This window comes from Bidens hawaiensis, unplaced genomic scaffold (genome assembly GCF_021521415.1).
Source record: "Bidens hawaiensis isolate Kalapana, Puna unplaced genomic scaffold, B.hawaiensis_p1.1 tig00030782_1, whole genome shotgun sequence".
NCBI classification, from domain to species: Eukaryota; Viridiplantae; Streptophyta; class Magnoliopsida; order Asterales; family Asteraceae; genus Bidens; species Bidens hawaiensis.
Genome location: NW_027505192.1, coordinates 232017 through 250620, shown reverse-complemented (window position 1 = coordinate 250620; position 18604 = coordinate 232017).

Here is an 18604-nt window from a genome sequence, read left to right as displayed (position 1 = left end):
TTTTTTTTATTTATTATTTTATTTTTTTAATGAAACCGGAATAAAATATAAGAATTTTGGTTTTTTTACCTTTTTAAAATTTTTATTATTTTTTGTTTTATGCTTTTTTTAAAAGTGTTTTTAGTGGTTCAAAATAGTTCTCAAAGTTCTTAATTTGCAAAGGGTTCTCTTAGGATCCTTACGCTATCTCTCTCTCTCTCTCTCTCTCTCTCTCTCTCTCTATATATATATATATATATATATATATAGGGCTACAACACCACTACCCCCAAAAATAAAAACCCACCATTTACTGACTGAACGTCATATGACGCAAAACGCCCAAATTTATAGCTCATCCACTACACATAGCGTTAAAGGATTCAACATATAATTTAATAGCAGTGTCACTCACTTAATATTTATCAACAAAAGTTAAGCACTAACAACCATTGTGAGATAATTGAATAGGGACAATTACCGATACATTTAGGGATGTTCCGATATGTATGAACATTAAAACAGCTAACAATAGCATATTATTAATGGCTGATGTGAGCGTGTAAAAATGTATTACTGATTGTATCTTCTCTCTATATATTTCCAACAATTTAGTGTCTATGTTTCATGTCATCTCAATAGGTATGCAGTTAACACTTCAATTTTTCTGATAATCAGAAAGATAAAACATGCAATCGACGAACAACAATCAAAAGTCCACTACTAATTCTAGAAGCTGAGATTAATTTATCTAATAACCGAAAGAATTAACCAATAATTGACTCAGTGACCCATTCATTCATAAAATGGTATAAATAAGAAAGCATCGTAAGTACCTTATGAAAAGAGGAGTTAATTGAACAGTAGCATCATGTGTTGGTTTTGCAAGGATTCTTCTTTCCTTTAATTTGATACAAAGATCATAAGCATTGAGGTGGAAGTTTCGTGTATGTGTTTGGGTATTGATACAACAACTGATGGAACTTGTCTAGCAAAACGCTTTAGGTATTGATACAACTAGGGGTGTTCAAAATACCCGAACCCGATTAACCCGACCCGACCCGAACCCGAATAAGCTAACTCAGGTCGGGTTAATAGGGTCAAAAAGTATTAATCGGGCCCGAATTATTAATAGGGTCGGGGTCGGGTATATTTTTGGAAAAAAGTCGGGTTTCGGGTTAACCTGAATAACCCGATTAGTGGTGATACTTAACTTTATATACAATAATTAAATGGTGAAATTAGCACTATAAAGGCAATATTGTAAGCTTTATAGATGAGTTAATTATTATACTTGTTCATGAAAAGTTAAGCGAAAAGTGTTTAACCAACTATTTTTTATGAAAATGAAAATAGTTTTCACCCGATGAGATCACTATTTGACCTGATTAACCAACTATTTATTATTTTTATTTTTCAAGTGTTTATGTGAAAACAATATAAAAAATTTTAAAAATTTGACTTAAAATGGCCGTGTTTGGGTAAACCCACAAATTTGTGAGTCATGTTTGATTTAACGTGTATACGCGATTTTTAGGTTCAGGTCATGGTGTTTCAGGTTAAACCCGCCAACCCATGACCACAGTCTGTTTAACACCATAACTATGATCTATTATCAAAACAAAACAGTTATTATCTAAATATACGTTTCTCAATGAAATTGTGAACACACTTTTTTTTATCCGTATTTAGATAAAAACAAAAACTAGTGAATCCATTCATTATGATTAGATAGCAGGTTAATGCAATTATAATCTAAATTTAGAATAAATGATTTAAAGAGGTGTATGTAATAAAACTAGACGGGTGCTCGCGCGATGCAGCGGGTGTTTGAACCTGTTAATCACGTAACAAATATAAATGTTTATGGTTCGGTTAAAACCTTGAAATCGTTTAAACCGGTCATTGGTTTGACTTCTTATTTTTTTTCTTTTTTTACTTTCGGTTTGTTGGTCGGTTTCAAAATTTCAAAACGTAGTGAACGGTTGGTTCGCGGTTCATACTGGCAACCGGCCATGAGAAACCAGACCAGACTGTAAATGTTAAATGCATTTTAATGTTTTTTATTATTAATTATTAGATATGTTTTGTAATATATATTAGATATAGTTAAAATTTAATTGAACATAATCTTTTTATTACAAATAACTTGCCTATACAATTTCAAATTAACCTAATTACAGTATAATTTATTTTGTGATCTTTGTTGTTATTATTTCACGTCATAGCTCTTTCATTAATATTTACCATTTATGTGACTAAAATTATCATTTTTTATTTATGATCCTCTCAAGTATCATATTATGTTGGCGTTTAGTTAAAATTGATGGTACATTTAAATTAATAATTATTTTAAACTAAATTAATTATTAAAGTTTAAACTTTGAAACCAAACTGGAACCAGGCCGTTAGTAACGATTCGGTTTCAACTTTCAATGGTTGAGTTTGGTTTTGGACGACAAAAAAATCAGTATTAACGGATGGACTCACAAGTTTAACTTAAAAACCATCAAAACGACACTGAACACCCCAACGTAACATATTAATTTATTTAAAATGAAAAAAATTATAACAATATCATATCCAAATTAAAGAGAATAAAATGCTCCTTTTTATGGTGTAATAGTAAGGTTTGAAAAGACTATAGTCGTTTAAAAATCATGGGTGAGAAGTTAGTTTACAACTTAAATTAAAAATATAATATAATTAAATATGAGGGACCAAACTTGTAAGTTGAATGGATTGTGTTTAAAAGACAAGTTTACCCTTACTAACACATGTATCTCATGATTTAAGTGTTGTAAATTACTTTAAAATTGGTGTCTTAATTTGCCCTTATTTAGTGTATTATATATAGTATAGATAGGACATTTGGTGATTTTCAATCCAATCAGGCCATTTGTCCTATCCCATTTTAATTAATTTTTATTTGATCAACTTGACCTCATTCAAGATTTTTTTCTTAAAAAAAAGAATTAGTACTTTCATCAATAATTGGATCAAAAGTACTTCAATTTACCTGCTTGATAGGTTTGATATTTAAGTTTATAAAGATTTTCCTCCTGTATAGACTTAAAATCACCGGTTTTAGTTTTGACCAGTCATAATATGTTTTGAATTTTGACCCGAAATTAAATCCAGTCCCTTCAGTAGCCTATTCACAAGCGAAGAGAGTTAAACAGATGGGGTGGGAAGATTGGGTAAAGGGCTTGAATAGATAAACCATAACAAGCAAATGAATTGAAATTGGAACCTCTATTGATTATGAATACATGTAATAATGCTCTAACAAATAACATCACCAACACCTATGAAGAAACACTAAGTGACCCCGGCAGATTACGGATAATCTTAGGGTCAAGTAGATGTTTCCCACGAGGGTTAGGTCCGGCAAAGATGGTTATTCTTCTGATGACCTGCAAAACAGACACCGTGAGCTCGTCACTGAGAAAGGGGGGGGGGTACCTCCTTGTGACCATCCTCCGCGTGAGAATCAGACTAGATTGCTCTGAATATAAGTGTATATTAAGAGAAATAGCTAGAGCAGATAAGATATGTGATAATGATGGTATAAGATGTGATATCTTAATCTGAGAGATCATACCGTTCCAAGGTGTTGGAGTATTTATAGCCGAAGGTAGGTTTCCAAGCAGGTACAGCCAGCTGTATAATATTCCTTTTCTACCAACTGTGGGCTACGCACGTGCCGTGCTGGCGGTTGGTGGGTAGGCAGCGGCTAATAGTGACATGGCCGGCTGTGTACTATTCCTTTTCCACCAACTGCAGGCTATGTACGTGCCACGATGAGGGTTGGTGAGTAGGCAGCGGCTGATAGTGACATTTTGTACTAGAGCGTGCTCCTCGTCGTACTGTTGTCAGTGAGCTGTCACCCTGTGATGGGCTGCTTTGGTCAGATCATGTCTATTTTGTCCATACCTTGGCAGGTATAGTACAAAAGATCCTCCAGAAGCGTACGGACTGGCTCATTTGGGCGGGAGTATTCCCGCCTTGCTCATTCCTTCTTCAGGTGACATTACTGAATTATTGAGAGTTAGTGCCTTGTGCGTGTAGCCTTACTATTAGTGCGGGTAGCCTTCCCTGATGGCTTGTATCCGCAGCTGCGGGAACAGGCGGGGTACTTCACCATTGGGAGGCTTTTCCTGCGGGAACAGCTGGCGTACTGCGCGTAAGGTCTTCATCTCTCTGAGCATGGTGGGTCCTGCGGAACCAGTTGGTCTTTGCGCAGACGTCCCTCTTCAAGGTGAGTCTTGCGGGTCCAACTGGGCTCTGCTGGGACCTACCTCTTCAAGTCCCCCCAGTTCAATGTTCTTCTCATGAATTGTTAATAAGTGAGGTGAACTTTTGGACTTAAGCAAGGGGTTTTGAAAAGGGTTTTTAGTTTTAAGGTTTTCCGTGGGGATTCTTCCCGCGGTTTCCCTAATGTCACGTGCAGAAATTCCCGACTTTTCTGCTTGATCTTTGGGTATGATGCGGGTAGGTGTGTAACTTCCTCCTAAGTCAGGAGCATTGAGTTTCACTTGTGTAGATTCTCCACGAGGTTTTGGTAGTTTTAGACATAGTGATCAATTATGTTAAACAACCAATTCCATCTTGGAGCTTCAAACAATCTAGTTCTCAACGTTCCCGCTATGCGGGGATGTTATTTCTATTTCCACAAGCATGGCCCAGTAGATCCTTCTTGGTTTTAATTCCCTGCAAGTGCTAAGTATGTGAAGGGTTTCACCTTGACACTGTACCGCACTCGTCTTATAGTTACTTGACTTCCAAGGTATTCTTGGCTTTAATTCCCTGCAGGTGCTAAGTATGTGAAGGGTTTCGCCTTGACACTGTACCCGCACTTGTCTTACAGTTTCTTGGTTACCAAGGTATTCTTGGCTTCAATTCCCTGCAGGTGCTAAGTATGTGAAGGGTTTCGCCTTGACACTGTACCCGCACTTGTCTTACGGTTTCTTGGTTACCAAGGTAAGGGGGTATATTCCCTTTTATTTTTGAATCTTTGTTTCACGCATATTTTAGTTTAACTTAGCAATTTCTTGAGTAGTTTGGATAAGTTAACCTTTCAACGTGGCAGATGATAGGTTAAAGTTTTGCTTTCTTTCGTGATTGTGTGGGTAAGACCGTCACTTTCACTTAGTAGGATGGCTAAACTTTACCTATATCTGACCTGCGTGAAGGTTTTCCTCATCTTTTCATTAGAAATTTTCTAAGTGTTTTAAATAAGTTAACCTTTCGACGCGCGGTTGTCAATAGGTTGATGTTAAGTTTCCTCTATCATGATTGTGCGGGTAGGACCGTCACTTTCATTTAGTGGGATGACCAAACTTTACCTATAACTGACCTGCGTGAAGGTTTTCCTCATTTTTTCCTTAGAAATTTTTGCCGTTTCTTGTGTTTGTGCGGGTTTTGCCGCCTTCCACACGCAACGACTTACTTCCCCACTTATTTATGCGGTGAATACCGGCATATCAGTGTTTTGAAGTTAACCTTTCGACGCGTGGTTGTCAATAGGTTAATGTTCAGTTTCCTCTATCATGATTGTGCGGGTAGGACCGTCACTTTCATTTAGTGGGATGACCAAACATCACCTATAACTGACCTGCGTGAAGGTTTTCCTCATCTTTTCCTTAGAAATTTTTACCGTTTTTTGTGTTTATGCGGGTTTTGCCGCCTTCCACACGCAACGACTTACTTATTTCCATATTTATGCGGTGAATACCGGCATATCAGTCTGGAAAGTTCATAAGTATAAATGTAAGACTATCAGCGTCAATGTGATTTGGAGAATCATTTCCATTAGAAGTGGCTCTAGGCCTTTTCTTTACAAGTTTGGAATTGATCTACATGCAGCCTGTGTAATTGAGCTCCCTTCCATGTTCTTGGGATGGGGGTGTCATCGAGCCTTTCGAGCCGATATGCACCTGGTTCGGAATCTCGTTGTTTACGCAGTATGTAGTCTCCAACATTGAAGCTGCAGTTTCATCCGTGTTTTCCCCAACTGGGGTTCTACACGCATTAGCCTGCTTAGCGTCCATTACGCCACGAGGTGAGTGAGTTTCCCATCTCTGACGAATGCTCCGACGACGTCCTTCAAGGATACGCGTTCCTCCGTGGTGTGGCCTTTTGTCCTGTGGAAGTCACAGGATTTGCTTTGATCAGCGTTTAGACGCTGTCGGATTATTGGAGCCTTTGGCCATGGGAGCCTCTCGGTGGCAAATATTTCGGTGACGCTTTTGGTGAGTGGCGTCCATCTGGGATTCCGGTTCGACGACTGCATGTTGTCCTTTCCGCCTAAGAGAGGGCGAGAGCTGGATGAGGTGTCAAAGTTTACCCATGACTGCCAAATACCAAGCTTCCTCTTTTTGTTTTGTCGGGCGGTATGAACGTTATTTTCTCTCGTCCTCTGGGTGTAGAGGTTTGTGCTCTGGGGAAGATCTCTACCCAGTTGCTTCTCCGTTTCCGCAAAGCGATTGGCCGCCGTCATGATGGCATCCCATGTAGATGGCATGCCATCTTTACCCGTTAAGGTGCGGATGAGCTCTGGGTCTTCCGCGCCCTGGATGAAAGCAGCGCGGACAAGATCTTCACTAATAGTGCCCAGACTTAGCTTCTTTGAATTGAAGCGCGTGATGAAGTCTAGTAAAGACTCATCTTCCTCTCGGATGCAGTTGAGGATCGTCCATTGCTCTTCGGTATACTCTTTGTTGACTGAAGTGTTGGCTGAACTTTTGCTGGAAGTCTGCCCAATCGTAGATGTGGTGGACCGGTAGACGGTCGAACCACGCTCTGGCTGCCCCAACAAGCGTCATTTGGAACATGTAACACCACGTGGGTTCCGTCCAATTGCTGACGGTTGCCCCCGCTATGAATCTGTTCAAATGATCGTCTGGGTCAGATATACCATCATATGTGCCTATGTTGGACATTTGTTTGGCACTTTTCGGGGCAATTGCTTTCCCAATGTCCCTTGCAAATTTGGACGTTCCCGCATTTGCAACAGTTGGTCTGAAGGTTTTAGAGAAGTCACGTGAGTTTCCACCCGCGTTTTTTGGTTTAAAGGTTTCTCCAAAATTTCTTCTGTGGAAATCTGCTTGTTTACGCTTCCCTTTCGCCCTATGGCGCGGGTTTGCGTCACTGTCAGATTCTTCCCAATCTTTATCATACTCGCACTCATTACTCATGTTGAGCTGTTGTCGAGTGCTTCCGAATTCGTCAGCCTGTTGGAGTGAACGTAAGCGTTCATCCAACTCAGCTTGGAATTCCTTCTGACGTGCTTCCGCCCACGCTTTAACTTGATCAAGTGTTTGGCGGGGGAGTCTCATCTGTTGTCTCTCCAACTGGGTATCGGTGAATCCCAGGGGAGGATTATTTACTGCACTTGCCCCGGCTTGGGTAACCGGGGTAGTGTTCGTAAAAATTGTGTACTCGCCGGTGTTCCCCCCAGTAGCTGGGGTTGTGGTTACCGGAGTTTCTTGGTCACTCGTTGGCCTTGGCACCAGAGTAACCTTAACCATCTTTCCAGAGGTTTTGAAAAAACTGAGAAAATTAGTTCTAGGTTTTATGCACGGATGGCGCCAATGAAGAAACACTAAGTGACCCCGGCAGATTACGGATAATCTTAGGGTCAAGTAGATGTTTCCCACGAGGGTTAGGTCCGGCAAAGATGGTTATTCTTCTGATGACCTGCAAAACAGACATCGTGAGCTCGTCACTGAGAAAGGGGAGGGGTGTTCCTCCTTGTGACCATCCTCCGCGTGAGAATCAGACTAGATTGCTCTGAATATAAGTGTATATTAAGAGAAATAGCTAGAGCAGATAAGATATGTGATAATGATGGTATAAGATGTGATATTTTAATCTGAGAGATCATACCGTTCCAAGGTGTTGGAGTATTTATAGCCGAAGGTAGGTTTCCAAGCAGGTACAGCCAGCTGTATAATATTCCTTTTCTACCAACTGTGGGCTACGCACGTGCCGTGCTGGCGGTTGGTGGGTAGGCAGCGGCTGATAGTGACATGGCCGGCCGTGTACTATTCCTTTTCCACCAACTGCAGGCTATGTACGTGCCACGATGAGGGTTGGTGAGTAGGCAGCGGCTGATAGTGACATTTTGTACTAGAGCGTGCTCCTCGTCGTACTGTTGTCAGTGAGCTGTCACCCTGTGATGGGCTGCTTTGGTCAGATCTTGTCTATTTTGTCCATACCTTGGCAGGTATAGTACAAAAGATCCTCCAGAAGCGTACGGACTGGCTCATTTGGGCGGGAGTATTCCCGCCTTGCTCATTCCTTCTTCAGGTGACATTACTGAATTATTGAGAGTTAGTGCCTTGTGCGTGTAGCCTTACTATTAGTGCGGGTAGCCTTCCCTGATGGCTTGTATCCGCAGCTGCGGGAACAGGCGGGGTACTTCACCATTGGGAGGCTTTTCCTGCGGGAACAGCTGGCGTACTGCGCGTAAGGTCTTCATCTCTCTGAGCATGGTGGGTCCTGCGGAACCAGTTGGTCTTTGCGCAGACGTCTCTCTTCAAGGTGAGTCTTGCGGGTCCAACTGGGCTCTGCTGGGACCTACCTCTTCAACCTACAAAGCCAATTTAAACTCATATTTTTATAAGTCATTTAAATAATGAAAACCTTAAAAAAACCACATGAAGTTATTTGACCAGATTTTGTTCTCAACCTGTTCTTTTAGTGAACTAGATAATCTTATGTTCTCGGTTAGAAAGGAATGCGATAAATCCCTAAAATTTATTCAAAAAAGCAGAAGTGTCCGATAAGACAAATGGATCAATGGAGCAGTTTCAGTGGGTCTTTGACCCGTACATTGACCATTGAGATAGGTAAATTATAGAAAGTCATAATCAAGGGCTGAAATAGTGGGGTCAAAGTCAAGAGCTGAATTCTTGGTAAATTGAAGTCTATGACATGATTAGTATAAATAAAGCTAGAGTCTTTTTGTTTTGCATTATCAAAATTATTCATTTCAAAGTTGTATCCTAGAGAGTTTTTTTGTTTTGCATTATCAAAATTATTCATTTCATAGTTGTATCCTGGAGAGTAGCCCTCTCAAATTCGGCAAACCATTATCCTATTTCTAATAAAAATTCTGCCTATTCAAGTCTTATAATTTCGGTTATCATCATTTGGTTCCATTGCCGGGAATCGAAGATGGTTCAGACCCGGAGCAACTCAGCAGATAGCGCCGCTGGTCAGGGTGATCCGAACGCCACCTAGTTAGCTACGATTGTTGCACAACACGAGTCATTAGACTTAGACATGGCGGCCCTTAAACAACAGTTTCAACCACGTGAAAAACCCATCCAGAGCAAAAACCGATTTGATAAAGGAGGCCGCTCTTGGAGATCGCAACCGCAATACCAACCCTACCATAAGATTGATTTCCCCCGTTCAGTGGAGGCGACCTAAGAGGATGGGTATTAAAGGCTAAAAAGTATTTCCGTTTTTACAACACCATGGAGGAAGAGAAAGTTGATGTAGAAGCAATGCATTTAGTTGGAGATGCTTTGGATTATTACTCCAGGTTAACAGCCGAGCAGGAGTTGACCTACTGGGAGGAATTGGTAAAAGCACTGCAGAAATATTTTGGACCACCGGAGTTTCAAAATTCCGATGAGTACCTTTGTGGTATCAAGCAAATAGGTTCTGTCTAGGATTATTGGCAGGAGTTTGCACGTCGATCGGCACGGGTCTCAAACTGGCCCGGCCATTGTTTAGTTGGGGTTTTTCTTAACGGCCTCATGGAGGAGTTGAAAGCTGATGTTAGAATCCATAAACCCCGAACCATTTACAAAGAAATGAGCCTTGAGTATGAGACCAAACATAACCATACTTGTAACGACAAGAAAACCTCATAGAACTCTCAGCACAAACCTGAATCCAAGTTGTTCACACCTACTACCGCCTCATCTTCATCCCAACCTAAACCCGATACCCAACCCAATACCCAGATATCCGACACTATAAATTGGATCGTCTCCTTCATGGAGAGTGTTTTCACCGGGGGCGGACCCACATGGAACGGATAGGGGTCCCGGGACACCAATGTTTTTTAAAAATTTAGTAGAAGAGGTATATTAAATTTTGGAAGGACCCCATTAAAATTAAACTTAGAACCCATACAAATTGAATTGAGCTGGTCTGGTGGAAAGTCCCCTACTTTTCTTTTTAAAGTTCCCGAATTCGACCCTTACTTGGTGTTGGTTTTGTTGTGTTTTTTCATCTTTCAGTTTTTAATCATTTTCATTATTAGTTTTGTAGGGTTTTAAACATATGCAGCCATTCCAACCCTCAACATCGCAACACACAATGCCTCCCAACACTCCCAGTCACGCTAGCATGCCTTCTCTTTCTGAATCTCCAACAACCACCGCGGCTCTGCCCCTCTCCGGCCACTCAGCCATCCTCTGTTCCTTTCGGCCTCTCTGCTCACCTCTAATTTTTTCTCAAACAAAAGGTAATTTTAGGGCTAATATATGAATGACATTTCATTAAAAACTTGTATGTTGTATACTTGTATTATCAAATTTTTGTTTGATTGTGATTTATTTTCATTAAAAACTTGAATTTTAGGGCTAATTGTGCAAGGATTCTGGAAAAAAAAATGTTTTGAACCATCATCTTCTTCAGGTAATACTCTTAAGAGAATTAGTTTGGAACACCTTCCATGGGATCCCTCCAAATGAAAACAAATTATATCTTATCATGTTAACCAAGAAGATGAAATTATATGAATAACGTTTGCATTTGTTATATCGAAAGAAAGCTACTTGTATTCGTTTTCAAAAGATGAAAGGTCGCAGGGAACAACTTTAAGAAATTCGTAATTTTTTTTCTGTTTTCGAATTATATCATATTTTGTGTGTTTTATTATGATATTATTTTTCTTACTATGTTCTTCTCCTCGACCCGACCTGAACGACCGGCCTGGAAATTTTGAACACCAAAGAAATGGGACACCACTGGTGAAAAATCATGGGTCCATCACTGGTTTATGCTGCGGGGACAAATTTAGTCCGGGTCATAGATTCCGAACTGGTTCCCTTAAACTGTTTGAGGCTGATAAAGAACTGGCGTAAAACGTGGTGACAACCGAAGAAGAACCATTAACCAATCAAGACGATATGGCAGAGATTGGTCTCCATGCGATTCTTGGAAAATCCCACACTTCAACGATGAAGGTTTATGGTACCTTCAACTCCACTGAAATCCTAATACTCATTGATAGTGGTTCAACCCACAATTTTATTTCTGATAACTTGATTCATGTATTGAATCTCACAACTCAGCTCATTCCACCATTTGGAGTACAAATTGGTAATGGGGATATTATTCGTTGTAGTCGTATTTGTCGTGATGTTGTGTTACAGGTGGGAGAACTTAAAGTTAAACAAGATTTTTAACCGTTCTTCCTTGGAGGGTCAGATGTGGCTCTTGGGATACAATGGCTTGCAACCTTGAACACGGTTCAAGCCAACTGGAACAAAATGTTTTTGATTTTTTCAATCGATGGGCAGAAATATAAACTTCAAGGTGTGTCTTCAGGGCTACAAAAATCAGCATGGTTCCACACCTAGCTATTGAATCCGAAAACAAACCTGATATCCCTAACAGTTTACAGCCTGTGTTAGACAAGTTCAAAACTGTTTTTGACGGGCCAAACACCCTCCCACCTTTACAATCACAGCACCATTCCATCCCTCTTTCCCTAGTTCCCTACCACCTAACATCTGGCCATACCGTTACCCTCGTTCCCCAAAAAAAATAGATATTGGAAAACAAGTTGATACCTAATTAACTGCTGGGTTTATCAGGCCTAGTACAAGCCCATTTTCTAGCCTAGTTGTCACACCCCAACCTAAGGCGAAAATGTTGAGGCGTGAGCTGATTGCTCACATCTCTCAAGGTACTATTATACAATATTTAAAAGTGACAACATCTATTTAATTTGATTAAATGATTCAAATAGTTCAATTACAAAGTACAAAATCCATAATTATACAACAATACAATTTATATCACAAATGATCTTGATTAAAAGTTTTCTAACTTAAATTCTTCACCAAATCTTGAAACTAGTTCAAACAATAACCTGCATATGCGTATAAAATAGAAAGATTTTTCAACAACACATGAGTGAGTAAAACACCAAACTTTCAACTTATCGAACTGATTCAACTCTTCATGCATAGCATCTACCCAAATCGGTTTCTGAAGGGCCATTTCTATCGCCTTTGGCTCAATTTGAGAGATGAAACAGGAAAACAAACAGCTGTTTATGTGTCCTGTCTGACTTCTGGTGGACACGCCCGTTTCAAGAGCACCTATGACATTTTCAATTGGATGATTTTTCTCAATTCTTGATGGAACCAAGTGATCGGAAACATTCTCGATATAGTGGAAGTTTGTCATATTTTCATCAACATCGGCAAGAGGGTTCTTCCATTCAGAATTCGTTGTACTATGTGAGTACGAGGTGATAGCGACATATTCATTTGGAATGACATCAGGAAATAGTGTGCTCCCAAAAATTTGATGAATTGGACTCTCCCCCTCAACCGTTGAGGTACTTTCTGATGGAGTTGGTGAAGACGTTGAAGTTGTGACCGTTTCTGGTTGATTTACAAGCATGGACGGAGTGACATCGATTGGTTCTGACATATCATCATTCATAACAGGAGATATATGAGACACGACATGTTGATCTTCTTTCACATTGTCTACGGAAGAATCACCTGAGACGTTTGAGTTGGTGACTGGAAGCACGTTGAACGGCTTGAATAGTTCATTTTAGTCGAACAACCAGTTAGGACCGACATGAGCATCAGTTTAGTTTTCTTCCAACCAACAAACATCGTATGATAACAGAATCTGCTTGGTAGATTTATTGTATACTCTGTAGGCAGTGTGACCAGCATAACCAACAAAATAACAATCATTAGCTTTTGCCCTAAATTTTGGAGTTGACTCAAGATTCATTAGAGTACAGGGAAACCGAATGCTCTGAAATGTGCAACAGTTGGCTTGTGACCATAGACAATCTCATATGGGGTCTTCATATGAGACATGTTGATTATCACCCTATTCTGAACATAGCATGCCGTATTGATAGCTTTAGCCCAGAAAAATAATGGTAACTTAGAGTTGCAACATTTTTCTTGCCGCCTCGATGAGAGTTCTGTTTCTCCTCTCAGCCACACCATTCTATTGCGGTGTGCGAGCTGAGCTGTACTGGCGAAGCACCCCTCTTTTATGAACAGAAATGATTCAATGAGGCATTCTTGAACTCCGTACCATTGTCACAACGAATGCCATTCAGCTTCAGATGAAGCAGATTTTCCATGAGTATTATGAATCTCTTGATAAGTTCCGCAGTTTGACTCTTACTGGACAAGAAAAACACCCAAGTAAAACGTGAGTAGTCATCAGTAATAACAAGATAATAAAAGCAATGAGAAAGACTCAAAACATGAACCGGACCGAAAAGATCCATATGAAGAAATTGAAAAACTGATGAAATGGTATTAATCAATTTTGGCTTGTGAATTTTCCTATGATGTTTACCCAAAGCACAAGTCACATATTTTTTAATAGTAACGAAATCTTTAATGGGTAAGCCACGAACCAAATCATTTTTAGCAAGACGGCTCAAGTTTTTCGTATTTGCATGACCAAGACGATGATGCCAAAGCAAGGCATTATGTTCTAACACTTTTGAAAACAAGCAAGTTATTTCATCAGGAACATTTTTGTTCATGTCAATCACATAAGCATTATCTTTTCTTTGTGATCGAACAAGAATCCAGGCTTCTGGTATGATGATACCAGGTTTTAAAAATAAGCACTCTTTCTTAGTAAAATGAGTTGAAAAATCTTTATCACCGATTTGTGACACGCTCAACAAACTATGCTTCAATTCAGGAACAAAATTAACATTTTCGAATTTTAGAACACCGTTACTTACAGTATCCTTCTGAGTGATCTTCTCCTTTTCTCTTCCCGCAAAGGACACATACCCACCATTAAAGAATTAAATGTCATGTAGCTGGGAAATGTCTCCTGTCATGTGCCTGGAGCAGCCACTATCAACATACCAAGGTCTGATGATATTCCTCCATAGCTGTTCCTGCACGATGTGCGAGATCAGTTAGACTTTGGTACCCAGTCCATAGTTACACTAGGTGACCCTGACTCATCCAAAGTTGTCACGGGTTGCCATGACATATCCTTTTGATCGTCTAACATAGAATTCATAGTCTCTTTTACCGGAGATTTAGGCAACCATTCATGTCTACCGTTGGAAGACTTAACATTGTATGTACGAATATACGAATTAATCTCCGGTTTTTGAGGGTTAGAGACAGACGATTTTGTCCTTCTCATTTGTTTCGGTTTCAAATTCGTGTTCATTCTGGGAACCGAGACATCCTTTTTACCCTCTTTATGAAACACGTTGGGTTTGGTCTGATGAGGACTAAACCTGCCAGATTTGTTTCTGTTCCGGTCATCGTTAGAGGGATTAGCCCGATAGTGCCTGAAATTTTGTCTGTAAGCATTGTAAGGCACATATGGCATATTCCTTTGATAAAATCCATAATAAGTAACATACGGATGATGTGACAGTTTCTGGCAATATGACCAGGAGTGCCACAGTTAAAACAGGTTTGACGTTTTACATAGAAATCATTTTGGGCAACTCCTTGTCTGGACCGATTGTGTGGACCAGAGCGTTTAGCATAATATTCACCACCCTGTTTGTCATTAGAGCATCCCTCCTTGACAAACTTAGGCGGTAAATACTTGTTGATTTTTTTTTTAATTTTTTAGATTTATTAAGAACATCATTATTAGAATTCAAAGTCTTAACAGAATCAATCACACAAGAATCCTTGCACTTAAAACCAGAGCGCACACAAATAGTCGGAATAACAGAATTTAAAGCAGGTAGTTTTGAAGAAACATCAAAATTAAAGTCTTTATTAATTGAAACACTAGAGTCATCATCCTCATCAGTCCATTCCTCAACGATTACTTTTTCTGCACATGAGGCAAACACAATAGAATCGTTCACTTTTGAAGTGGACGCAATTGTTTCTACATAATTGTTCTTTTCACTGTTAGCTTGTTTACCATACTTCATATCTTTAACCTTCTCTTCTTGCTCTTTGGTAAGAGGAAGACCTGTGTAGTTGTCATTATATGGTGGGGGCACCTGACTATATCCTATGCCCTCACCCTCATTCTCTTTCCACCATAACTGATATCAATCATTGAATTGACTACTTTACTGGAACCATCGAATTTTTTAAAATCTAGTTAAGCTCTTTCAAATTTACAAGTTAGATTCAGAATTTCTAACTTGGAGGCTTCCAGTTTAGCAGTTAATTCAGCGATTTCCTATTTGGAATCTAGGTGGTGACAACTTTTTATACTGAAATCAGACTTAAGCTTAGAGATGTCCTTTTTCTGTGCTTCTATTTTGTCTAGGAAAGCTTTTTCATTTTTCTTAAGTTTAAAGTTTTTTCAGATTTTACTCTTTCCATGTCTCTAATCAAGTTATCATTGTGGAGCTTATATAAATTTATTTTATCAATGAGATCTTGAGAACATGATTGAAAACTTACCTTAGATAAGCCGGAAGGAGTGAAGGCCATCAATGCAAATTGAAGTTCCTTGATTTGCTCTTCAGCAACATTCTCTTCTTTAGTGTCTTCAACATTTGCAAAGTCTGCAGTCTGATTTCCAATGTTGAGAGCAGCCATCTGATCCTCCCAAGAAAACTGTTGAGCAACCAATCCCCTTTCACCATTTCCCGAGCTACCCTAACCTCTCCTCTAGCATTACCCACTGGAACCAGCGCCCTTTCTGTGTTTCCTTCCTTCGCTGGGTTAGTAAATTCATGAGCCAAATGACCCGGCTCGTGACAGTTGTAGCATCTCAGAGTGTCATTGTTAAAACCCACTTTCTGATTATTAGGCATATTCCAATTGTTTCTGCCCGTCCTCTTAGTAAATTTCTTGGCCCGAAATACTACCATGGTGATTTGCCAAGAAATATCCATTTCTTCAACATCTTCAGGATGGATCTGATCGAGCTTAGCAGAAACTACAGGTTGGACCAAATCTCCAGCTAGAAATGCATTATAGCAGTTCATGAATCCCGCCATTAGAGCTATTCTCCTGTGTCTCTTTTGGAATGGAGGGAATCTGACTGGAGTTCTGACCATAAGCAACACCAGAAGACGAAGATTTTCCATTATCAGCTGAAGATTGAGCAGACTTAGTGAAGAATACTGGAGCCGATTGAGGTGGAATGGAAGATGATTGGCCTTGAGTGGATTTGAACCTTTGAAAGTTTCCTTGAGGTGGATGTTTCTGAGTGGGCTTGAACATTGAGAAACTGTCTTGAGAAATGAAGGCATTGTTGGAAGCAACGTTGTACCCAGCTGCACTGTAGAAGTTTGCATGATTTATTGCACGTTGCTTGTCATCCATATCACATGCCTTGATAGTAGCCATCATCTTAGAGATAGACATTCTGTTGAGATCTTTACTCTTCTTGATAACAACAACATTCATATCCCAACTCTTTAGCAAAGAGTTCACCAACTTGTTGTTTATCTCAGAGGTTGCTAGATAAATGCTTGCAGATCTCATTTCGATCACCAGGGTTATGAACCTTTGGAGTTGAGCCTCCAATGACTCTCCCAGAACATGGTTAAACATATTGAACTTTTGTCGCAGCAAGTCTTGGCGACTTCTTTTCATGTCTTCATTTCCTTCATACACCTCAATCAAAGCCTCCCATAATTCCTTAGCAGATTGCAGTTCCCTAAAAGCAAGGTCAATCTCAGGTGAGAGTGCCATGGTTAAAGTTGAAAGTGCCTTTTCATCCTCCTCAACTTTAGCAAAATCATCTTCATCATACAAAGCAATGGGCTTCACAAGAATTTCAATTGAGTTCACGTTGATAAGTAATTCTTTGAGGTCCCCTAACAATACTTCTTCAAACTTTGGTGTCCTTCATCTTAACGTATTTTTCAAAACGAAACTTCCATTCACTAAACCCCTCATGAGACAAGAGACGGGGTATACGAGTGGCTATCCCCATTATAGAGTCCAATTCTTGATGGAGTGAGGCGTTGGTTGAACCATTGCCATTAGTTAACTGTTCCATGTTAAGTTAAATTAGTTCACGAGTAATTTAAGTCCAGAAAATTTTAGAGTCCAAAACACAAAGCCCAAATCAAATTGATTAGGCCCAAAAGTGGTTACAGTCCTGTTGACCGAGAATCAATGTTGACAGAGAACCACAGATTGTTGACTGAGAACTAGGATTAACTGAGAACTAATACCGAGAACTACAGTAAGTTGGCCGAGAACTCAAATCGTTGACCGAAAACTCAACAATTTATCCGATAACACTTGCTTGAAGTCGAGAACCCAAATTTAATCGTAACTAACTTCCGAGAAACCTGGGATTTGATTTGTTTCCAAACCAAAAACCAATCTTTTACCAAAAACAGATCCTTTACTTCTCCGATCAACTGTTCGCCGGAAAAATTAACACAACCACCAAGGAGCAAAGATCTTGAATCCTTGATGTCACAATAACGAACCTGAATAGGTCTAAGGCTCTGATACCAATTGTAAGGTCCAAGACGGATCTTTCAATTATGATATCAACGAATCTAGATGATTCAAGAGCACAAAACACAAACACGTAGAACACAAGGAATTGCTTCAAAACACACGTTATATTAAACGTCGGGTGCTTAAGCACTATGATTACAACCTCTTCTAAACAACCTTAGACGACCAAACTACCAACTGAATGAACAACCAAAACCCTATACAATAAGTAAACTATATATAGAGTAGCCAACATGCTAGCCCAACCATAGCCCAAAGCCTATGGATCTCGGTTTACATACGCAACCCAAAACTAACACCAACTAACTACAAACCATCAAGTTTAGGCCCAACAATACCAAATTAAGACACAACAATAATAATATACAATAAATAAAGAAAGATGCAAACATTTCCTGTGAGAATAAGCAGTTAAACTATAACATATAAAAATCAATCAAACCATAAAGAAATGGCTCAACCAATTCCATATAAATCGACATTGGTTACCAAGCAAGGACTAAACCATTGCCAAAAAATGGACATCTGTTGCCGAAAATAGTCGTATGATCATACTATAAATGAGGAACTTCACCAAAATGCGTTCAAACAAAGAAGGTAAACAAATAGCAAGTTAGGTATAAACTGATATACACACAAGGATTAAACAATTGCGGTTTGAATAGTAGATAATAGATAAATACTGTAAATACGCATATGTCCCCAAAAGATTTAAAATAACTAAAAAGGGGAGTGATTACTCACCTCGATGATTATGCAGAGCAGGAATGAACACAACAAGAAAGCGATAAATCACGCTCTTCGGGAATTACCGAAAAGAAATCCTAAGTAACAATAATTGTGGAATAAATAACTATGACATCAACAAGGAATTTAAAACTAGATAAACGCTTGGGATTTGATGATCGAGTGCGTTCTTGCGAAAGTTTAAATCTCTTAAA